The sequence below is a fragment of the Hippoglossus hippoglossus genome, chromosome 13 (genome assembly GCF_009819705.1).
Source record: "Hippoglossus hippoglossus isolate fHipHip1 chromosome 13, fHipHip1.pri, whole genome shotgun sequence".
In the NCBI taxonomy this organism is placed as follows: Eukaryota; Metazoa; Chordata; class Actinopteri; order Pleuronectiformes; family Pleuronectidae; genus Hippoglossus; species Hippoglossus hippoglossus.
In genome coordinates this window covers 27,802,799-27,828,636 of record NC_047163.1, presented here as the reverse complement: position 1 = coordinate 27,828,636, position 25,838 = coordinate 27,802,799, and the positions used below count along the sequence as shown (strand labels likewise).

The window sequence follows — 25,838 nt, the reverse complement described above, 5'->3', positions numbered from 1 at the left end:
ATGTTCACCTCCTCTACAGATCTATGAAGGGGATTCTACCATTGTTTGAGGTGTTAAAAGCCTGATGGCCATGGGAATAAAAGGACCTCCTAAACGATTCTGACCTGCAGCGCAGCAATATTAGCCTCCCACTGCTGCTGCATCTCTGGTCAGCCAGGGTGCTCTACAGAGGGTGGTTGAAATGTTGTTCAGGATTGCTTTAGACATTAGTCATTGTGCACCTCTCCACCACCTCCAAGCTATCATTGCAAAACACTGAATCAGCCTTCTTGACAATCATGTCCAGTCGTTTGCGCCTCGGAATGGCAGCGCCGCGGTTCTCTTGCATGTCACGGTTGTCTGTTGTTCACACTGGCAGCATGTCAGCTGCGGTTCTGCAGCAGAGTGGTGGTCTTGCTGTCATCAGCATCAATGCAGAATGCAGATTTTGCAGCCAGGAAATGCAGACTACTGTTAAGGAATTTTTGACCATCCTCACACATTACTGTATATGCCACTATATATTATGGATATAATGTATATTACATTACATCTGTACATCATGAAGAGAATAGTGCCTGTCTAATTCCACACTCCCTTCTCTCTCTTAGCAGTGCCCAAGGTCAGGTTATAGATAAAGGGCCAACCAGCAGTGCATTGTAGTGTCTGCGCTGAGGGACTGTCATATCTAACTCAGATGCTTCAGCGAGAGAGGCACCAACTTCAACTCTCACCAACTTTAACTCTTTGGTGTATTTCACCAGTGGCAAGACGTAAGGACACAATGTGATTTAGTTATGCATACTTTAGACTTAACTATCCAATAGGATGCGAACACCTACATGTAACATAGAGAGTCACAGCAATTCTAGCCAATTATGGATGTGCTGTTAGAATGGGTGACGCAAGTAGAGGAAGATATATGGGGATGCTGTGGGAGACATCTTCAGAAATGGGGGTGACAATTGCTCATGTTACTCTGTTAGTGTTTGTATATTGTTCCACCTTCTGGTCTCCTTGATGCATCAAGTCTACATTAAAATTTTCTGCATAAGACATCAGCAGCTGCCTGAGTTCTCCTTTCACCAGCTTCCAAAAAACCTCCATAACAACTACTACACAAATTCACATTATCTTTATTTTGTTGATAAAACCAGTTTCTGAGTTCTGTGTCCACTTCAAAGCCTATTTAAGAGAAAACTTGACAATGCCAGTATATGTGTAGTGTCTTTATGAGAGAATGATAAGAAGTGAATAAAACAAAAAACAAAAGGACGATATCAGTCAATTTGCTGTAACAAATGTAACAAACTACCACAACAAAAAACAAAATGGGGTCAGCCAAGGGGCTGTCATACACACCTGTATGAAATTTCAGACCTTCAGGTCAATGTTTGTGGTGTCACTTATATCCATGAACCTCTCAAACATGTGTCAATGTCAAATGATTTTCCAACTTCTGAAACACTCAATAATAAAAATGAAGCCTTATGATGGGAATAAAAGTTTCCTTCTTGAGTGCATTTTGAGGCAATTTTACTGCATATGAGGGAGACATCTACACAGCTAGACAGGATAATATCTTTGGCTCTGGGCAAGTGTGTTGGGGATTTGGTTGAGCAGGTGGACCCAGGATGCAGAGGCAGAGTTTTAAAACAAAAATGTCCTTTTAATGGAAATGTCTTAACAGGCGAAAACAACAAACAGAAACTCTCAAAAAGTAAAAACTGAAAAAACAAAGAGCACACAGGGGAAAACACTACAAGCATACAAGAGACGAGAAGAAGGAGGGGACACGAGCACAGGAGATGAAGCATTACGACAACGAGAAGCACAGAGACTTGTATACACACAGGGAAGGCAGGGGCAATTGAACACAGGTGGAACACATGAGGACTGGTGCAGACAATCACAAAGACAGGATGTGAAGAAAGAAAACACACTAGGAGCAGAAACTACAAAATGAAACAGGAAACAGAACACAGGGAGTGGGAAAACCTGAGACACAGAAACAACTCATAAACAAACATAAACACAGGGATAAACATGAAACACAAGGAGGTAATAATTAAACTGAAAACACTCTTCATAAAGAGGCGGAAAATAAACACTCAGAAGACAACACCATGACAAAGTGTCCCGGTCTTCAAGTGATTAATGAAGCCGATAGCCAATAGCAGTGCATGCTACAGTAACAGCACAGCAGAGAGCAATGTCAACCAATTGAATGTCCAGGGGCAAAGTTTGTTTTTTGTTTTATTGCTGTACTAAAAAGGATCTAATTCCAACCCTTTTCTTACGAATGTTCTGCATAGATTTGAACTTCAATCCGCTATTCTTAGTTCAAGGCTGAAAATGTTTGGTTTGTTCTTAAAGTACTCCAAATGAAGCAGCATAGGAGCATTATTCTTTCTTATTATGGGAGCATATATGTGGTGTTCGACAAAAAGTTAAGAGTCACTAGAGTTATTAAATTAATTAAAAATGAGTTATGTATGTATGGGGAGCAGAAATATTTCCAATATATCACATTCAGCCAATATGACATTTGCTGAGTTAAAGTGTTCTGGACCAATTTACATAAAATGGTTTTGTATTTATATAGCGCTTTTCTAGTCTTGATGACCACTCAAAGCTCTTTACAGTACAGTTTTATATTCACCCATTCACACACATACAGTGCATCTATTAGCAGCACTTTGTTGTTCTATGAGGGGCAATTCGGGGTTCAGCATCTTGCCCAAGGACACTTGCAGATGGGAAGACTGGGGATCAAACTGCCGACCTTCAGGTTGGAGGACGACCGCTCTACCCCTCAGACACAGCCGCAAGCATTATCATTAGACCTTACAAGTGCAAAGTTAGATTAGTTTAAAAAATCCACTGAAGATCAGCCAGAGCTTTTCAGTGGTGTTGCAACGTTGCTCAAACTTAAATTATGGTTCTGAACTATTCCAGTCCTTCTCTGGTGCTATTTTAGTGGCAACTGCCACTGAGGATATGCATGCACATTACACAAAACTAGGATTTGGAAAGGCTGGGGAGATCTTTCACAAATCTGCAGCAGACACTGAATGTATTACCAAAGCGTCAACATCTGCTAACTCCTCTAGGAGCAGGTTTAAAACAAAAACACAGCCAACAGACTGGAATGCATTGCTGATACTACAGGTTCATGTAGGAAAATGCTGATGTTCTGCCATTTGCCAGGTGGGGCTGCTTGGTATTGCAACAAAGGCGAAGGTTTTTGAGCTCTCACAGCTGACAGTGTCACCTCCCAAGTGTGTATTAAAGGGGACAGCGTGCCCATTTTACCACAAGTTGATATGGTTCCTTGGGGTCTTAATGAAATGTCTGTAACATACTTTGGTCAAAATACCACAAGGATCATTTCAAACAGCACCCTTTTTACCCTGTATAAAACAGCCCTCCACAGAGTGACCTGTTTTGAGTGCCTGTTCCTTTAAATGCTAATGAGCCAGCTCCCCCCTCCCCCCTCTCCCCCCATGATTTTAAACGATATTAATTACATATTTTATATGATATAAATGATCAAATATGCATCCCATACTTTGTATTCCCCTTCTGTTGTCCTGGAGTTTTAATTTTCCCAATCACATAATTAAATGTCCCCCTCTGCCCATCCACTACAAGCACACAAGCAGACAGACAGAGAGAGAAAGAGAGGGGTGGGGGGGGGGGGCTATGAAGACCATCATTTACCCCCGAACCCCGACATTCAACGGGTACAACAACAAGCGGAGAAAGCAGAATCGCGGGCTGACCTTATATATACAGTCTATGGGGCTGACCAGCGCGGAGAAATGCTCGTCCCGTGTGAACAGCCAGGCGGCTGCGCGCTTGAGAACGGCGCTGCGCTGCCTCGCTGCGGCGCTTCCGCATCCGGTGTTAACCCGGCGTACCGAGTGGGGGGGGCTCTGTGTGTTTGGCCGGTGTTACAGTAGTGCTGAACACTGCGGAAGTCTTCCACACTGCTGGCTGTGTGGCGCTGACACAAATTCCAGCTCACGCATGGGAGAGCGAGCGGTCGCGCCCGAGCAACTGCTGCAGCCTCCCAGTCCCAACGATCCAGACAAATGCCACATGTGAGTGAATCGCGGGCTGACCAGCGGAGAAATGCTCGTCCCGTGTGAACAGCCAGGCTGCTGCGTGCTTGGGAACGGCGCTGTGCTGCCTCGCAGCCTCGCTGCCTCCGGTGTAAACCCGGCGTAACGAGTGTGGGGGGACGGGGGGGGTGGGCCAAGGCCATGTAGGGAGACTTCCAGTTCCTTGTTACGACACAAAACCCAGGAAGCTCAATCGAGTCACTCAAGCATGACGTTTCTGACTTAGAGGAACTATAACAAAATGCGCGAGTGTTTATTTCCCAGAGTTTTTGGGTTGGTAGACATGAGCCAGATACCGACATTAACCTGTAGAAGCACTAACAAAGTGGAATTTGCATGATATGTCCCCTTTAAGATTTGTGGAGCTTTTAAGTAAATAACAAAATTAAAATTCACTCATTATCTACTCACCACTATGCCGATGGAGGGGTGGGTAAGGGGTTGATTCCACAAAACACTTAAGGAGTTTCAGGGGTAAACAATGTTGCAGCCAAATCCAATACAATTGAAATAACTAGTGATAACTTTTTCAAACGTCAAAAGACAACAGAAAAAAAACCATAACATCCCTCCATACTGCTCCTGTGGTGTCATCCCTGTGTCCGGAAGCCCTGACGTTCAAACATGTTTTAAGCCTAAATGTCGTCTTATATCCTCCTCGACGTTAATTAGCATCGCTACTTCCACTAGCATCGCTTCTTCCGGTAGGAGACTTTTAGACTAAAAACATGGTGTACATGACGCCGTTTTGACTCTAATTTGAATGTCGGGGCTTATGGACACTTGGATGACACCATAGGAGCAGTATGGAGCCATTTTCTGTTGGGTTTTTCCTGTTTTTTCTTCTCTTTTTTTTACGTTTGAAGAAAGAGTCAACAGTTACATCAATTGTATTGGATTTGGCTGCAACACTATTTACCCCTGAGACTCTTAAAGTGTTTTATGGACTCAAAACATTTCCCCCCACTCCATCGGCATAGTGGTGAGTAGATAATGAGTGAATTTTAATTTTTCGGTGAACTATTCCTTTAAATTCTCACAGTGTGTCCATGAATGTAGAAGGTGTCCCCAAGAGTCAGGTGTAGAAATGGTAAGTGCACACAGCACCAGGCTGTGATGCAAACACTGTTATTCCGGTGAGACATTGGACTCTGATGAGGAGGCAGGATATTATGGTGAGAGAGGAGATTAGGTGGGGAAGGATTTCGTCCCCCCCCCCGCACATCCACACACACACCTCAAATGCTGGCTGCTCAGGCTGTGAGGTGCAGATAAAAGGCTGACTACAATACGAGGGGAACAGGTGGACCATTTTCACAGAGCATCAGGCGCAAGAAGAAAAGATAGTCTGTCATTGAGCAGAGAGGCGGGTTCAGCCCAACCACCTCCAGGCCACGTTATGCTTATCTGTCCCTTAGTGATAATGCATAGGTCTCCAGAGATGTGGCACATGTATGGCATAGGAATGAGCCATTGCAGGTAAAGAAAGCCTCTCAGCATGTTAATGATAAAAAAGAAAACAACCACAAAGATGAAATGTAAAGTGACATTTCCATTAACCCAAGAAGGGAGACTCCCTATATTTTGTCCACATCTTACAGGGGGTAGCAAATAGCTGCAGCGACCTCAGGACTAAAAATGCTGATGGCTAGTCTCTCAAGAGACACTTTGACATGTTTTTCTCTGCAGATCATTGTTTGTCTGGAGGCGTAAAGTCCACTTGCACAATCCACAAGCTAACAGAGCAAATCTATGAACTAAATTGTGACCAAGACCCAATACAAGGGCCTGGGGTGTTTGTAATCATGACTAAAACTTAATCAGAGCTCTGATACTGGATTATAAAGAGAACTTTGCCACTATCACCTCCACATGTAAATTATTTGATGTAAAAGTTATTTAACTGACAGTGCTGAAGACAGATGTGGTGGTTGGATCATTTCACATTATCACCAAAGCTCCATCTAAAGTTTTTACAACTCTAGTCTCATTCTTCCTAATCAAGTTGGGAAACCAATTTGCTGCAGCTTCTAATTGTGCTCAGAGCAATCGGGCAACTGGACAATCAGATTTGTCAATGTACAGTGATCATGACTGGATAAACCTCCCTTCAGCACAAAGTTCAGGATGAGTGTCATTCTTCTTACAGACCTGCTTCAGCTCAGACATGGTGTTATGCCTGAGCCACACATGGAACATCTTACTTATCTTGTTAGAGCAGTCCCACTGAGCTGCAAAGCTCTTGTACTGAGTCGGGGTCTTGTCTATTTTCTCCATTTGCAGTGTGCATTCACAGCAAAATAGACAGTGAACATGATATTTCACCAGAGCAGTAGTCATAATAGACACTTTCCCCCCAATGTTTAAATATGGTCAAATTGTCCCCCCCAATAAACTGAATTGTAAACTGGTCGAATAATAATAATAAAACTGTTATGCTATGATGACAAGCAAAAAGAGTGACTGGAGAAGAGAGAGGAGAGGAGAAGAGTAGAGTGGAGAGGAAGAGAAAATATGACTGAAGAGAAGGTTAGTGTAGGATCAAAAAAAATGTAATACCAAAAAATAATAAAATAAAATATTAAACATTGTGTCATGTGTTTGCTGTCTTATGTCTTAAGTCTAATGTATAGATGCTAATTTAAAATATTTTATATAATTTGATAAACTTATGTAATTGTATTTAAAAAAATATACAAAATAATATATAAAGTTATATACACATAAACATGTTTATATTACCAAGCACACATTAGACTTACAATACGGTATTAAACATTGTTTTAAATAACAAAATACATAAAAAATCATTTTGTCTGTTAATAAGGAGTTGTGAGATTTTGGTCCCCCCCAATGTTCACTTCATGACTACGGCCTTGTATTTCACAGTTTTAATGTCTATCTGTCAAATATGTCACACACATATATATTTGCAACATTACTGTACCTGTTTCAAGGTAGGAGCACTCTTGTGTTTCTGTTGACTGAATCCATTCATTTGTCTTAATAGGGTTTTATTATTATTATGGCATGATCGGATGATGCATGGCTTCATACCTTAGATTCCTGGTATTTAGTTGAGTCCATAAGCTACTTTCATTCAAGGAAATTCAGTAATCAGACCAGAAACCTCACATAGTACTAGGGCTGTGCCATATCATACCATCCACGATAATACCGGTATATATTTTTACATGATAAAAAAGTGTCATATTGATATACTGTAGCTACGCTATGAACGTGCATATAGCGCGCACAACAACGTCACAAGCCCAAACATGTCTCAGAGCAAGAGCAGTGTGTCAGCCTCCGATGAAGATTTCCCTAAAGAGGAGCTATAAAAGAGGAGCTATAAAAAAAACAAGAAAACTGTTACTGCTAAAGGTGAAAACACAACAAACTTTTTTCACAACTTGAAGCGAAAACACACCGTTGAGTACAACAAGGCTATGAAGGCATGCGAGCAGGAGACACGAGCAGCTGGTGATGTGTGGCCCAAAAGTAAACAAACGACTCAACCGAGCATCGCTAGTTGCTCTCGCTAGTGGCTCTCCATATGACAGGAAGAGCAAATGGTGGATGGAAATTACTGATGCGGATACATATCCTTGCCTGCGATGTATGAAGCATACCGTGACAAACTAGCAGCTACACTATCGTCGGTGGAGTTTTTTGACTCAACCAAGGACCTGTGGTCGAGCCGAACCACGAAACCGGCCTGACCGTGCACTACATCGACGACGACTGGAAGCTGCACAACTCCTGCCCCGATATTAGTTTCTTTCTCGAGGATCACACAAGCAAAAATATTGCGAGTGCTTTAAGGAAGTTTTCTTAAAGGTCCAGTGTGTAAGATTTAGGTGAAAGGGATCTATTGACAGACATTTTATATAAAATAATCCTAGTGACGTTTTCACGAGTGTGTTTCATCTAAATTATACAAATTGTTGTTTTATTTACCCTAGAATGGGCCCTTTACATTCTTCATTGAAAGCGGCAGCGGGCACATAGGCCTACTTCAGCAAGAACTGGTCACAGAAAGACAAAAGATGATCCAGCAGCTTTTAGAACAAGAAAAGGCCGTCACACAGGTCTGGGCTGCTAACAGGTCAATCGGACACCTGGTGCTAACGTTGCAAGAAGGAAAAGAAGGATGGAAAATGGCCTTAATTTTGATTGCACTAATAAATGCTGCTGCCTGCAAGCTGCAATCACCGATAAAACGTTGTTCAGTATTTTTTTTCTATATCGTCATAAATATCGTTATCGCTATCATTCCTTGAAATATCGTGATATAATTTTGAGGCTATATCCCCCACCCCTACATAGCAGCACCGTAGTAGACACTCTCTCTGTGTGAGCAACAGGTACATGTGAGACACAGCAGACTAGCAATGCAGCATCATACTCTGCACACACATCCAATGTGGTCAAGGCTCTACAGAGGCTGGTGCGAATGTATCTCTGAGCCCAATCCACAGAATATAGTTGCAGAATCCAGGAGAGCTGTGGAATGAGTCAGGTCTGGGCTCTGACTCTGTATTTTCTTTGTTTGAAATCAAAAATTATGGTAAATGACCTACTGCATCACCTACTAAAACTGATCTTCAACTAGTGAACAGCCATTGTGACTATCCTGTAAGTAGGTCTGGGTGATATGGAAAACAATCTTATCGCAATAAAAAATCTTTATAAAATATCAGTTGATATCAATATCACAATAAATCAAATCACTTTTTGTGTCATGTCTGCTTCAGATGAAAAAAGATTGGTGGTATTTGCTGTCTTTGTGGAAAAATGCTTTCTAAATTTAAAATTTCAAACTAATTTGCAGTGCATGCTACTCTGCTTCTTGTCGGACTTTAAATAGCCAAAATATCTCCACACTACCGAATATCTCTGACCCTTCTTTTCAACAATGTCCTTGTTTTCGTTAACATTTTAAAAATCTTTGTTGTCATTTTCTCTTTTATCTCATTCCCACTCCTGACGTACTGGTGTGCACGGCTGCAGTAGCCCTAACATTAGCACCTGTGCTGCTGTAGGCTGCTCCTCCTACACTCTGTGCTGTGTGCGTCAACCTAACCTGACTGTAACTTTATTCAAGCCTCATGATTGGTTCGGCACGGCGATATTCTCATTGGCTTTTTGTGTCGTCTGTCAAAACATGCAGTAATTATCATTATCATATCAGGGCAGAGTGAAGGATCTGTGAGTTTAGGTATAGTCCAGGGTGGTGTCAGGGCCAGTGAGTGTTTAACAGTCTGATGGCAGTTGGATGAAAGCTGTACCTCAGTCTGGACTTCTTGCATTTCACACTTCTGTACCTTCTACCAGAGGGCAGAGGTGTGAACAATCCGTGTTGGGAGTGGAAGGATTCCATAACAATGGAGCAGGCTCTTCTGTGGACTCTGCGGTGGTAGATGTCCTGCAGAGAGGGTATTGATGTCCTGGTGATCCTCTCAGCGGTCTTTACCACACTCTGCAGGCGCTTGCAGAGGTGCTCCCGTACCACACGGTGATGCAGCTGGTCAAGATGCTCTCAATGATGCAGATGTAGAAGTTGCTGAGGATCTTTGGTGACATGCCAAATTTATTCTGCCTCCTCAGGAAGTACAGCCGCTGTTGTGCTTTCTTGACCAGCTGGATGGTGTTTAGTGTCCGGGAGAGGTCATCACTGATGTAGACGCCCAGGAATTTGAAACTGCTTACCCTCTCCACCTCAAGCCCACGGATGAACAGCGGCCGATGGGTTCTCCTCTCCTTTCTCATGTCAACGATCATTTCCTTGCTCTCGTCCGTGTTGAGGGGGAGATTGTTCTCTTCACACCATGTCACAAGACTTGCCACCTCACTTCTATATGCTGTTTCCACACCGCCAGTAATAAGTTCAATGACTGTGGTGTCATCAGTAAATTTCAGGATGGTGTTGTCCTTGTGAGAGGCGACACAGTCGTATGTGAACAGTGTGTAGAGCATGGGGCTGAGAACACATCCCTGTGGGGAACAAGTGTTGATCACAACGCTGTTTGATGTTATATTTCCAATTCTGAAAGAGAATTGTGTCGCTGCTGGAGGTCTCGAAGCGGGCGTAGAATTGGTTGAGCTGTTCAGGCAGGGTGATGGGGAAATTGGTGATCTCTGTGGTGGTGCCCTTATACTGTGATGTGTTGCAGGCCCAGCCACATCCGCCCGGCATCAGCAGTAGTGTAGTTGTCGTCCAGTTTCTCCTTGTACTGCTTTTTAGCCTCGTTGATGGTTTTCCCCAGTCTGTACTTTGCTGTTTTGTACTCCATCTTGTTCCCTGATCGAAATGCAAGTGGCCGAGCATGCAGCATTTGACGTACCTGACTGTAAATCCAGGGCTTCTGGTTTGGAAACTTCCTGACTTGTATGGTGGGCACAATGTTATCAACACAGGTGCTAATGTACCCAGTCACACATTCAGCGTACTCCTGTATGTTGATGGTAGAATCTTCCAGTGTGGCTGCAGTTTAAACACTAACCAGTCTGTCTGTGATAAACAGTCCTGCATGATGCTCTCAGTTTCTGAAGACGAGAGTTTAACTTGTTTAAATCAAACATTAACAGAAGGCGAATTCTACACAAAAAACTAATACAAATTAACACAACCTCTGCAACAACTCAACAAACAAAGACTTTTAAATATGGACTTTTAAACATAAGATCACTATCATCAAAGGCTATTTTAGAAAATGAACTAGTCTCAGATCAAAAAATTGATTTATTGTCCCTCACTGAGACGTGGCTGCATCCCGATGAATATGTCAGTCTAAATGAATCTACTCCCCCCAGTCATGTAAATTCAAACGTTCCCTGAGAATTTGGTCGAGGAGGTGGAGTTGCTGCTATTTTTAACTCCAGTCTATCAATTCATCCTAAACTTAAACTAAGCTACAACTCATTTGAATGTCTTGTTCTTAGTCTTCCACACCAATCCAAGAAATACCAACAGCCAATCATATTTGCTGTAGTTTACCGTGCCCCTGGGGCTTATTCTGAATTTTTTACGGAATTCCCTGAGTTTTTATCAAACCTAGTCCTAAAAACAGATAAAGTTAGTATTGTTGGTGACTTTAATATTCATGTTGACAGTAATAATGATAGCCTTAGCGTAGCATTTATTTCAGTACTAGACTCAATTGGTTTCAGTCAGTGTGTACACCAACCTACTCATTGTTGTAACCACACACTTGACCTTGTATTATCATACGGTGTCAAAATTGAACATCTTACGCCGGGTTCACACAGGACGCGGAAGCGCAGCGCCACGGCGCGCCGCACCAAGGAAAGCCTGGCGCCTCCTTTCCGCCCCCCTGTTACTCAATTGTGCCGTTCACATAGGCTGCGATGCTCCGCGCAGCGCCAAGGGTGGTTTCGGCGTCGAGTCTATTTTTTCCGCTTGCCGCGAGCGTATCGCGCCAGGAAACACACTGAAAAATGATTTTAAACGATATAAATGACATATTTTATATGACATAAATTATCAAATATGCATTCCCATACTTTGTATTCCCCTTCTGTTGTCCTGGAGTTTTAATTTTCACAATTTTCACAATCACATAATTAAATGTCCCCCTCTGCCCATCCACTACAGTCATATAGATAGAAAGAGAGAGACAGAGAGAGAGACAGAGAGAGGGGGTGGGGTGGGGTGGGGGTGGCTATAGGGTTGCGTAGTCACTTGTGACTACCTCATTTACCCCCGACACCCGACATTGCACGGAGCAAACAGCGGAGAAATTCTTGAAGATGGATGACATAAAGTTGATAATTGAAGTGGAGAAGTACAGGGAGTTGTATGATCCTCAGAACATGTTGTATAAAGACAACGCCAAAAAAGATAAGTGTTGGGACGCCGTTGCAGTTAATGTTGGAGCCACAAGTAAGTATATGCTGTTTTACTACCCATGACAAATATCAGCTGTATGTGTGATCACGGAGAGGAATCGCAGGATGACCGGCGCGGAGAAATGCGCGTCCTGTGTGAATCGCCAGGCGGCTGCGCTTCCGCGTCCTGTGTGAACCCGGCGTAATAGTACTTCCACGTAATCCGATTCTATCAGACCATAATTTTATAACCATTGATTTTTCATTATCAGAATATATGCCACTAATAAAAAACTCCTTTTCTAGATGCCTACCTGATAGTGCTGTAGCGGAATTTAAGGAAATAATTCCGATTACATTTAAACCCGTATTATCCGTCGATATAACCAACGAATCCTTTAAAAACCCTAGCTCCACTAAGATTGACCATCTCGTCGATAGCTCTGTAAAGTCATTACGATTAACATTAGACTCAATAGCGCCTCTAAAAAAGAAACATGTAAAACATAGTAAATTAGCTCCGTGGTATAATTCCAAGACACGTGAGTTAAAACAAGTATCAAGAAAACTAGAAAGGAAGTGGCGCTCCAGCAACCGTGTTGAAAATCTCCTAGACTGGAAGAATAGTGTTAAAGCATATAAGAAGGCCCTCCACAAAGCAAGAGCTGCCTACTACTCAAAACTAATAGAAGAGAATAAAAACAACCCCAGGTTTCTCTTCAGCACTGTAGCCAGGCTGACAGAGTGACACCTCCACCGAACCCAGTATTCCTCCATCCCTGAATAGCAATATCTTTATGAGCTTCTTTAATGATAACATTCTAACTATTAGAAATAAAATCAACCATCTCCTGCCCTCAATTGACACTAATACCCTACCAAGAACAGAAATCTCAGAAACAGATGAGAATCTTACCAATTATTTAGACAGCTTCTCTCTGATCAGCCTCGATCAGCTGACCAAAAATAATCTCATCTTCTAAACCAACAACTTGTATCTCAGACCCCATTCCCACAAAATTACTTAAAGAAATTCTGCCCCTAATTGATAGTTCGTTACTGAACACAATCAATCTGTCATTATCATCAGGATATGTACCACGGTCCTTTAAAATAGCTGTAATGGAACCCATTCTCAAAAAAACCCACCCAGGACCCGGAGGTTTTAGCCAATTACAGACCGATATCCAACCTCCCCTTCCTGTCTAAAATCCTAGAAAAAGTTGTAGCCAATCAGCTGTGTGAGTTTCTCCAGGAAAGTAATGAAGACTTTCAGTCAGGGTTTAGAGCCAATCACAGCACAGAGACAGCCTTGGCAAAAGTCACTAATGACCTTCTAATAGCTTCAGATCAGGGATTTGTGTCTGTCCTCGTTCTGTTAGATCTTAGTGCAGCATTCAACACTATTGACCATCAAATGTTATTACAGAGACTAGAACAGTTAATTAGCATTAAAGGAACCGCCCTAAACTGGTTTAAAATCCTATTTTTCAGATCGATTCCAATTTGTGCAAATTAATGATGAGTCATCTATGGGCACCAAAGTTAACCACGGTGTTCCACAGGGCTCTGTGCTCTGTGCAATTCTATTCTCATTATATATGCTTCCACTAGGAAACATTATCAGGAGACACTCAGTAAATTTCCGTTGCTATGCAGATGACACCCAGTTATACTTGTCAATAAAACCTGAACAGTGTAATCAATTAACTAAACTCCAAGCATGTCTCAAGGACATAAAAACCTGGATGACCCGCAATTTTCTCTTATTAAACTCAGATAAAACAGAGGTTCTAATACTTGGCCCTAAACACCTTAGAGATACATTATCTAACGATATAGCTGCGCTAGACGACATTGCCCTTGCTTCCAATAAAACAGTCAGGAACTTAGGAGTGATCTTCGATCCTGATTTGTCCTTTAATTCTCACTTAAAACAAATTTCTAGGACCGCCTTCTTCCACTTGCGTAACATCTCAAAAATCAGACATGTCCTTTCCCAAAAAGATGCAGAAAAACTACTCCACGCCTTTGTTACATCCAGACTTGATTATTGTAATTTCTTATTATCAGGCTCCAGCAGTAAGTCGTTAAAGACTCTGCAGCTTGTCCAACATGCTGCAGCACGTGTCCTGTACGTTTAAGAGTAGGCTTAAAACCTTCCTTTACGATAAAGCTTATAGTTAGAGCTGGTCCAGGCTTGTCTTAGACCTGCTCTCAGTTATGCTGCTATAGGTCTAGAATGTCGGGGGACACATGACACACATTAATTTACCTTCCATTATGCTACAAAGTGTTTATTCTAATCAGTGCTGTAAATACCCTTATCTTTCTGATGTTTTCCATTACACGTGGCATCTATTGCACTTCTGTCCGTCCTGGGAGAGGGATCCCTCACATGTGGCTCTCTCTGAGGTTTCTACCTTCTTTTTACCCTGTTAATTTTTTTTGTTTTTTTGTAGTTTTTCCTTACTCTTGTTGAGGGTTAAGAGCAGAGGATGTCACACCTTGTTAAAGCCCTATGAGACAAATTGTGATTTGTGAATATGGGCTATACAAATAAAATTTGATTGATTAATGATAGTAAGTTTGTCATCTAAATCAAATAATCACTGTGACCTGAAGTGATTCTTAAAAGAAATGTGATCATATATGCCGTTTGGGATAGAGGGGGCACAACATTATCATTTTACGAAATGATGAGATCCAGCATTTTCAGTTTTGCATTTTATTTCATGGAATTTAGTGAGCACTAGTGTACACAGTTATGCAGCTCTGCAGACCCACCTCCCACTTCCACCAACAACAACAATAAAAAGCAATTGAGGGGTGACACATACCCCTTTGCACACTATGTACACCAGTATATCCTACCAGGCTAACTTTTTTGTATTATATAATGCTATTTCATAATGATGTCATAATGATGATGCAACAGTGCATGCATTGCTACACTATATGATGTGTTCTTTTTCAATCTATGGAACTTTAAGTTGTGTCCTATAGGCTAAAGAGATACCTGGAATGAATTTGAATTCTGACTTATTATATGATATCATTGATAGGGAATCATTATCTCAGTATAAGCTTCAAAGTGTCCTTTAAAGTGTCACTATTATTTGCAGATACATTATAGACCTTTATCACATCAGCTCCAAAAGTGGTTCATAATTAGAGCAAAAATCATCATCCTATCATCATATGGGATTAAAAGGTAGCTGTAGTAAGAGTGAATTACAGTTTTGACTGCAGTTGTTGTTGAATATGTAAGAACGATTCTGCTGGCAACAGCATTTGAGAGCAGGGAGGAACATGTCTTGAGTCTTGAGGAGTCATTTATTTACTGACAAACAGTCTGAGCTGCACATACATGTCACTTCACAGATATACTTTTAAACTCTAACTCTCTGCTCCAGTCACGAGCCATACCATCACACATCCACTCTCTTTCGTTACACACACAACTCAACTATCTGCATTAATTGTGTAATAATATTCTGCCTTCAACTTCTCGAACTTATTGCAAATCTTACACACAGATGATTAATCAGTGTAATCTGCTTGTTTACTGCTTAACAGATTTGGGAAAACACTGTTGAAGTAATTCTCTACACCAGGGGTCTTCAACGTTTTTCAGGCCAAGGACCCCCAAACTGATGGAGAGATGGAGCAGGGACCCCCTACTATATATATTGTATAAAATAGTGTTTTATATTAAACTGGGCCTAGTGCCATGTATAAACATAGCTACCCTGTTATTATGCAGTCAATACTAAGCTATTCAAATATTACACAGGTTCATATATTCATGTTTTTATTATTGTGTGTCGCTGAATGTGTGCATTGCTGACTGAAAGATCAATCAATCAATCAATCAAATTTTATTTGTATAGCCCATATTCACAAATCACAATTTGTCTCATAGGGCTTTAACATGGTGTGACATCCTCTGCCCTTAACCCTCAACAAGAGTAAGGAAAAACTACTAAAAAACCCTTTTAACAGGGTAAAAAGAACGTAGAAACCTCAGAGAGAGCCACATGTGAGGGATCCCTCTCCCAGGACGGACAGAAGTGCAATGGATGTCAAGATAACGTCTTCTGCCTCCATTTATCCGTTCGCTACAATATGTTGGATTCGTGTTAATGTGTATTTAAAGACATTTAAATTTGTGAAAAAAATAAAATCCTCAAAGCCATTCGAAAAAAAGAATACGCTAATTAAGTGTCTGATTCAAGGAAGTTATATACAATTAACATATTACTTACATTACTTACATTACTATGCTTGAAGTAATATATATTCTTAAAGTAACTATTTTGAAACTATCACTGCTGTGCTTTCTATTTCCCCAAGTTGTAATTTAGGGATATGAGAAAGCAGGATCTGGTCTTGCAGCGCACTTTTTTGCCATATGGAATTCTGGGAGCAGTGAGGGATGTATCAATATACCTCATCAGATTGGGTCTGATAATACCCCAGAAGCTACATAATAAAGTTGTATGTCTGTAGATGTAAAAGGAAAAGCACTCTTCCCCACACTCTAAGCAGAGTAATTAGGAATTAGGGCTGCATCCATTATTTTTTTATCGATTAATCTAACGATTATTTTATTACTTGATTAATATAATAATGAATTTCTCAAAAATAAAAGTTAAAAAACTTGTGTCATTTATATTTATTTAATAATCTTCTCTTAAATACAAACAAATCTGACAAAAACAAAGTATGCACTGCAAGACATTAATCCAAAACAAAAAATAGCCAGGTCTGAACTGCTAATCAGCCTTTTAAAGTCTTATATCTCTCCAAAATAAAACTTGAGCAAGAGCTTGTTCCATTCAAGTAAAAGGTATATATCAATCTACATTATGCTGTCCAACAACAAAATATCAACACTCTGTATAAAAAACTATCTTGAAGTAGCCCAGTCGTTTTATCTGTGTCTGTGTGAAGTCAAAAGCTGACTGTCAAATAAAGTACAATTCAATAGTGTTTCCACATGTTTTTTTGTTTTTTTCACACTGAAATGTGTACTCTTATAATAAATACAAATTATTTTCTTATTTCAAGTAAAATAAGCCTTGCATGTTAAAATAAAGTGCTTAATTTTAGAAAAAGTAAATAAAAAGATGTAGTTTAAGTTTCCCCATTTTTTTCTTAATATATAACTACACTTCACATATGAACAATCTCAACAAACATTAACAACTAAACAGCTTTAACTTTCCTATTTGTTCCCACTTTCTCTGGTTCAGTGAGAGAAGTGAACTCTACCGTGTGCTGCCAGGATTCATTACCGTAAAGACGGAAATACCTGCGTAGGTTAAAATAGAAGCGGTCCGTCATAATCTAATAACAGCGTCCAGGTCCATACAGAGCAGCTTCTGGGTCCGGTCCGACTATTGGGAACCTATGCTAGATGATCGTGGGCGAGTCAACGTATTTGCGTAATCGATGACGTCGATTACGTCCACGAGTCGCCCAGCCCTATTAAGAATACAATTTAAATTAAAATTGACCACAAAGTGTAATTATTGTAGACAAAAAGATAAAGCAACTTTTAGTAACACTTCCATTAGAGTGAAGGTATGCAGTATTCTCATTCGCTATTTGATATTTAAGTGTGTGACCCCTGATGTCCCGACAATCTCTTGTCCATTCTCTTCATCCTTCAAATCATCTCCACTTACATCACCCTGCTCTTTACCCTAATTCATTTGACGTGATCCTTCAATTCTGTTTCAATAAATCCTTGGTTTCCCCTCGTCTTCTCCAATACATTATTCATCTAAGGCATATCACAAACTCATGTGTCAGAGAAAGATTAGGTGATCACCTAAACCAAATCTTATTTTACAAGAAAAAGTATTACAACCTTTGCTTTAGCAGCCACTGTGATATTTGTGATGATCAGTGATGATCTTCAGCAATGCTGGAATCTGGCATATCTGCCAAATAAAGACACATGAAGCAAGGTGAGTAGAACCTGCTCCCTTCTGCTCTGACAATGTCTCCCAACCCTCAGGATTCCAGCAGGAAAATGCTTCATACCACACACCTAGGTCAGTCAAGGTGAGGTTGGAGGACAACCCAAGACCCTGCCATGATCAGACCAATCTCCAGACCTGAACCTTATTGAAAACCTCTATAGTGTGATCAAGATAAAGATGGATGATCCTAAGCCATTGAACAAAGCTGAGGTGCTTGAATTTTTGTGCATAGAGTTACTAGTGGGGCGTTTTAGTTTTTGTTTGTTTTATTCTGTTGTGAATTGCACTGTACACAGAAAGAATCGGCGAGACCTCATATCTCTAGAAGAGCAGCACGGCTCCCATAGCTGAACTACAGCTGAATCACGCCTCCATACTGCTTGTGTCATGTCATCCGAGTCACAGCAAGCCCCAACATTCATATTCAACTCGAAACTAAGTAATTTACATTGTGTTTTAAGCCTAAAAGTCCACCAGAAGTAGCTAAGCTACCAGATGATAGCATTTCCGATCGTCCCTGAATACACCTTGATCCTCAGGTTTAAAAGGCAGCGGCAGAGCTGCCAGGAGTGAGACACTCGGAGGATCACAGAAACATTAGAGACACTGAGCTGCAAAGCCAGACACCAGCAGAAAGTGCTGGTACCTTAAGTTGTGAGTTTTGTTTATGTGTTAATAAAGAATGCTGAAAAGCAACAGTACTGTCTCTGGTCTGTGTGCGGATAAAGTGTTTGTGGCATGGTCAACTGCCACAAACACTTTACCCACCCCTCCATCGGCATAGTGGTGATAAGATAATGAGTGAATTTTCATTTCTGGGTGAACTATCCCTTTAAAGTAGCCTAGCCAATATATTTTGAGACTGAGGTCTTTTGGAGTGCAGGGGGTGCGCCTGAAGACCTTTTATGATTCTGTGGTGGCATCGGGCCTCTTCCATGGAGTGGTCTTCTGGGGCAGCAGCATTTCAACTGCTGACAGGAAGAGACTGGACCGACTTATTAGGAGGGCCAGCTCGGTTCTGGGATACCAGCTTGACCCAGTGGAGGTGGTGGGAGAGAGGAGGATGATGGCGAAGCTGTTTTCTCTGATGGACAACCAGTCCCACCCCCTGCAGGACACCATCACAGCACTGGGTAGCTCCTTCAGCAACAGACTGATCCACCCTAAGTGTCTGAAGGAGAGGTATCACAGGTCGGTCCTTCCTGCAGCAGTGGGACTGTACAACCAGCTCTGCTCCTAGTAAAAACTACATGCACCATCATTATGGACTGCACTTTAACACTTTAGGTCTCAACTGTGCAATACTGACTTTGCTATATTCATCTGTCTGTGCAATATCAACGGTTCATGTGCATTCACTGTACATATTCTCACACTGCATATATTTCTTTCTGTCTTTGCAGTGTATATTTTTCTATATTTCTATTTCTTTTTTATTCCTTACACTTTTGCATACCTTTTGTTACCTATTACTTGCTGATGCCTTTTTTACTCTTGCTGCTGAAATACTGCAAATGTCCCCATTGTGGGACTAATAAAGGATCATCATATCTTATCTTGTTCATCAGTTCTACAGCTCAAGTTGATCTCTGGGGAAATCCCTGCAAACGAGTGATAAATATATTTGTCTAGGTTCTAGTACACACTGAATTTATAGTCTGTGCATGGCAGGCTGCACCTCTCTGTCAGTGTGGAATTGGGGGGGGGGGCATGTTGAGCCAACACCAGGATAACTTTCCACTTGAAACCAGGCATCAAAGTGCCTAACACAGTGTTCTTTGGCATGACGGAGGGGTCAAATATATTGGTACCTTCATTTGTTCACATCATATGAAAACTTTGTAATCTGAAGTGCATATAAATAAGTATGAGGATTAATACTGTGTATCAAATGTTATTTTATATTAAAGATCCATTATTGAACAATCAATTCTTATGTTCCCTTTTAATACTTTAGAAACAGTACTTTACGAGGGACTGGGTTTGTATAAACACAATATAATGCCCCACTTCCCAGTTAAGTAGGTTTCAACCCTGAGTGCACTGATCACCACTGGCACCAGAACAGCTGGGTGACTGTACAAAGTACAATGCCATTAATCACCAAGCTCCATCATAACTCTTAAATTACTTTTTATGTCTTAATTATTTTTTATAGTGGAAGAGAGACATGAAATTGGGAGCTAGAGATTAGAGGAGGGAGTCCAGCCAACTGCTCAACATTATCATCATATCATACCATAAATGTGGATCGTGATCATGGTGGATTGTAGATTATGGATCGTAACCATGATGGTGGATTGTGATCAAAGTGGCAGCTGTTTGTGCTGGTGAATTGTTATTGTGGATCGTGATGGCAGTTGATCACGGATTATGATTACAACTAGATTGCTTAGATATACAATATGCCTACTCACCTATATATTTATGTTAGAAGCATTATGTTATGTGATTTTGTTGATGTGCTCTATATACACTTGGCATCTATTGCACTTCTGTCCCTCCAATTCTACATAAATTTCCCTGTTAGTGAGGGATTTTTCACTCTTGCTGAGGGTTAAGGATCACGAATTGTAGGATTGTTAAAAATAACAAAAGTTAATTTAATTAATTCTTTATCCCAAAAGTATTATTATTATTATTATTATTATTATTATTATTATTATTATTATTATATGTATTCAGTGAGCCCTTTGTGTCTGTGCATATAGACTTCTGGAGGAATCTATGACAGACATGCAAAATGTCAGAAAATGCCAGAAAGCACCTGCAGCAAAATGTATTAACATGTCACGCAAATTCTATTAAGCCCAGAGCAAATTTGAAAAAAAGAAGGGAAAAAAGCTTGGTAAAACCCATAAGGTGGAGTGTCAGTGCAGTACTAATTCCTGAGGTAGATCCTCCAGTCCTGTATGACAGACTCCTCAAGGCAATGAGCATGTCAGTGAGTTTGCCCTTTTCAAGCTCCACTGCCCTGTGGCCTCCACATTGATTTTCCTGTCTCACTACTTATTTCAAACACTTGCACACTGCTTGCCGTTTAAGGAGAATGCATTGTGGCAAAATGGAATCAGGTGTTCTACTTGACCTGCAGCAATGTAGTCAGTCCATATTACATTGTTTACAGTATAGACGCGTATCTGCATGTATTGAAGTTTGAATGCATGTCCTTGGACAACTATTATTACTGGAGGAGGGACTTTCAAATACGTTGTATAAGGTGTGTGGCTTCTGCTTTAACAATGTATTATGTATATCCATTAAAGTTTTTTTAACCAGGAGAGGAGGGCACTGAAAAAACTGTTGTCGATCATGGATAACCTCTACCATCTTCTCCACGACATACTGGGCAGAACTTCTCCACCAGACTTTGCCGTCACAATGACTGTTACAGGAAATGTTTCTGCCATGACTGTACAACAATTAACCCCTGTCTGAGAGAGAACACTAACTATGGATATTGTAACAATACAAAGCTGGTTGAAAAATTTGCATTTAACATGTAAATCAACAGGTTTTACTAAATATTACCAGTGGTGCTTTGCTAAGAGGATTTATTTCACCACACAGTTCAATAAACCCCCACTATTACCAAGACCTGAGGATTATCCAGTTGAGGAAATATTTATTCTTACCAACCAAAAGTTATTTGAGTAGAATCCCCAGGGAGGCTTCTCCAACAATATCAATCCATCTCCTCATTTGAGATCTCTCTACAATTTACAGCCCTGCTCCACTGCTGCCAGACACTCTCTCACTCTGTGTGCACCCTCTTTAGTTCACTCAGAAGTACAGAGGTGAACACTTCTCCACTGCGATGTAGAAATACTCCCTGTTCAGAGAAGAACATCAAACAAAACACAAATAAATGTTAATAGCTGCTAAGAAATATATTCTGGAATGTTGTAAACACCCACAGCACACTTATCATTTAGGATAAAGGCACAAGGGTCACTGTGAAAAATAATCTATTGTTTTGCCCTTATGATAGCAGATTAGTATTATGATAGCCCTTATGATAGCAGATTAGTATTTTTGTTTTAGCAGTAAAATCTGCACAGATTACACTTTATCTTGTTACAGTCATTTATTGAAACCAGAAAACAATAGACCTGCATTTTGTCTTGTGGTTTGGACTGCTGAGTGAATGATGTACCTGAAATACATTACCTGCCACATGTTGGTATAGGTTGGGCTAAAGAATATAAACAGAAAGTTAGCCTCAAAATATCTGGATTGATCAGCTGCTGATCCAATTGGTGAATTTATTTATGGCTCCTTTCCTTTGAGATGCAGTGTTTTGCTGCAGGTAGAGTATTCTGATTATGAAGACACAAGGCTTTGTCTTCACTTTAGCACACTCTCTTCACCTTTTCAAAAATCCTCAATGAATTAAACATTCAAATTAACTTATATTCAGGCAGCAGTCTCCATGGGACCAGGCACACACAGGAACAGACCAACACCCTGTCCATTCTAGTGCTAAATATAGAACTTTTTCCATGCAGTGGCAAAGTCACTTCACAGGATGCACACAAACACACACACACAAACACACAGGCACACACACGGTGGACATGCACCAAAATGCTGCACTGCAGTACTGTGAGTCTACAAACATGTTATGCAACTTTGGCACACCAATACTTTTAAGTAAATGCCAAAGACAGCATGCTAACATACTCAGTAAGAAGGTTTTTAAAAAAACAGTACTGGATCTATTGTCTGGTTTGCAAGGAAGATGTTGAACAAACAACTCGAATTTGTTTCGCCATTTGAAATACCATCCACTGCAAAACAAAGGTCTCTCACCAAATAAAATACCAAAGCAACCAGCCCAATAACAAGCTTTTTGCATATGGGTGAAATGAATGCATAATGTGTGCAAGATGCTCTGATGTCATGAAACCAATACTCTAAATAAAAAGGCAAAATATGGATTTAGGCGCTGCCATCTTGTGCTGTACATCATAAATCCAAACTCCAGCCCCTCGCTGGACAAGACTGGAATCCCAAGGAATTCCCAGAACCTTCCGTTGATTCTGTTGTCATCACAGAGGAGATAAAGGCAGAACTGCTCCGCTCCTCCATGTTATTGTGCTGCTGTGAACAACAGACCACCTTGTCCTGTGTTGATCAATGCAGACTGTTCACATTGTTGCTGCTTGTTTAATTACACACAGTATGTTGATGTTGAATTTGGACGCCCCATATTTAGATTTTACCAGTAAAGACCAGTGCCAAGCTGGATAAACATCAGTTCGCCTGCTTTGTTACTGTGTGGTAAAATAATGGCATTTTGCATCCCTGAGGTAATTAGAATCTTCTTCACTCTATTAACATGTGTTATTCTCTTTTTCTTTTCTTTTCCTTGCCCATGCCTACACATATTCCTGTATATTCAAAGACACCTTATTGGCTACATATCGTGGTGGCATAACTTAGTTTGCCCTAATACCATCTCCATGCCAGCCACATGTTAGATCATGTCCCACTTTTGTCTCTTACTCTCACCATTCAAGTCCTTGATTTAAGCAGCCATTACTTGTGATTATTTGAGCATAATTTATGAGACATCCCCTAGATTGTGACAGTCAGTGCTTAAATTTAACCCTACTCAACTTCACTATTCGTGTCAAGGTTTTCCAAATATTGATTCCTGTGGGCGATATATCGAATCAACTCGATGTATCGCGGCTTGCTCCACGTGAGATGTATAAAATTGTCGCGTGAATGTTTTAAGCACCATTAAATTATCTTTGAGTTTCGCTTCTCTCTTATCATGCCCCTCTCACAGCAGACAGCTCACTCCCCCGCCCATCCAGAAAACTCTACTGCGTGTATGCATATTTTTGTATCAGGAGCGAGGGAAGAGATGCAGAGAGCATATAGAGAGCGAAATAAAGTGAAGAGTCCTAGCGAGTTGACGAGAGTTCAGATACAGTTATTGACAGTGTTGCGAGCGGCGTTCAGTCCAGCGAGAGTGGACGCTTGTGTGTGTGTGTGTGTGTGTGTCTGTGCTCGGAGCGAGTTGAAGTTTACACACACACACACACACAGGCCCCGGGGCTCCACCCCCACTCACTCCGCCACACAGTGAGATGAGAGGTGCATTCACATGAAGCAGCAGTGACTTTGTTGAAGAACAGTGGAAACAAACAGTGAAAACACAGAGTTTTCTCTATGATCCACAGCTGCTCAATGATCAGAAGACATGCTCCAACATTTATATTCAACTCGAAACGAGGTCATTTACACCGTGTTTTAAGCCTAAATGTCAGCTGATATCTTCCGACAAGGTGCATTCAGGGTCGGAAATGCTAACGTCCGCTACCATAGCCACTTCCTGTGGACTTTTATGAATTTAACATTTGTACAGTGTTTTAGAGGAGATTTCAAAATATTGAGATATATATTGTGTATTGCGATATAGTCTAAAAATATTGTGATATTTGTTTTAGGCCATATCGCCCAGACCTACCTGTACGTGAACACTAAATTGAGACTGTTCTTACAGCTAGGTTTTGGGTCCCCGGTGGTTTTCCCACGTAATTATTAATTTTATGAGCATCAATAATTACCATTGAAAATAAGAATTTGTTTGTAACCAAACCTGTCCCAGCATGTGCACAACAGTGTCTACTTCATTGAATAACAACGTTGAGACTGAATATAATAACCTCCAGTCTGTTTCTTTCCTGTTCCAACACTAGTCAACAGGACTTTTACTATAGGTTATCATGGATATCCTGGGGCTGAAATCAAATGACTTCATGGGGGTGATGTCACTGAAAGGGGCGGGTAAAGTGTCAATCAGAAGCTCCACCTTGGAATTGCATGACAAAGTCAGTGACATACTGTAGGATTCTGACAAGAAAACATGTGATCTGATCGATGATGATAGGTCTCTCACCTACAAGGACTGTTTCCTTGCCTGAGTAGACCCTATAGAAATTACTGAATGAATAAACTGGTATTGTTATCGTTTCTTGCTGATGATTTAATTTTAATTGATGTTTTTTTTTATTTGATACACCTTTAATAAAATGTTTTGAATTAATATTAGTTTCTGTATTTAGGCTAGGGTTCTTTATGAAAACAACAACACTTTAATATGGTAATATTTGTTAATGATATTTCAATGAATAATATACATTATCTTTTCATTTTCTTTGTCGTGCTTTTAAGAATTGGTATTATTGATCAAGGTGAATTAGGCTTTTTTAAAGCCTAATACAAGTGGCCCAGATTAAAAAGCCCGTCCTAGATGATCAAATTCAGGAAGAATTTTCTTTTTTGGCACAAAGAACACTAAAATCTGTTCCAATTCTCATCTGAGTATGATATCTTCATTCTTTCTTCTGGTGTGGTTAGAAAAATCTTAAAGAAATAGAAAGATATAATATATTGATCTAATGTGTAAAACATATCGGAATAACTTCCAAAAATGTCCCTGATTACCCAAATTCACCATACTGATTCAGCATGAAGCCCTTCTCTTCCCAATGATAAAAGTGGTTGATCCACAAAGGGACTGACTGCAGAAATCCCTGTCACAGTTGGAGAACAGAAACATTCATTTATTTTCAAATAAACAAAGCAAATCTGCCAATGTGCCAGAAAAAAGTCCAAACTGAATAATTTCCTGAATAATGGCTGACTGCTGGCTACCTCCGTCTCTCAGTACTAATGGATTCCATCTACAGAAGAGAGGAAGCCATTGACAAGGACTGTCAATGAAACATGGAAATGTATTTTATGCCGACCGAGGCGAGAAGAGACACAGTGAGTCATGAGCGCTGTAATTACACAGAGAATAAGACAAAAATTGATTGGCCTGTTGCTGGCACGTTAGCATTCTTTTGAAAGCAAAGGTAATGCTCTGACA

General features: G+C 40.6%; 1 protein-coding gene and 1 long non-coding RNA gene across 6 annotated transcripts in view; both read right to left on the bottom strand.

The window, feature by feature from the left end:
- Nucleotides 1-25,838, bottom strand: part of LOC117772552 (RNA-binding protein Musashi homolog 2-like) — a 163,535-nt gene that overhangs the window by 95,536 nt on the left and 42,161 nt on the right. The gene's annotated exons all lie outside the window — the stretch shown is intronic.
- On the bottom strand, nt 8,109-11,960 carry LOC117772569. Its single transcript, XR_004615796.1, has 3 exons — nt 11,812-11,960; nt 11,321-11,325; nt 8,109-8,119 (listed from the first exon to the last, which is right to left on the bottom strand). It is a non-coding gene; the product is annotated as an uncharacterized LOC117772569 (long non-coding RNA).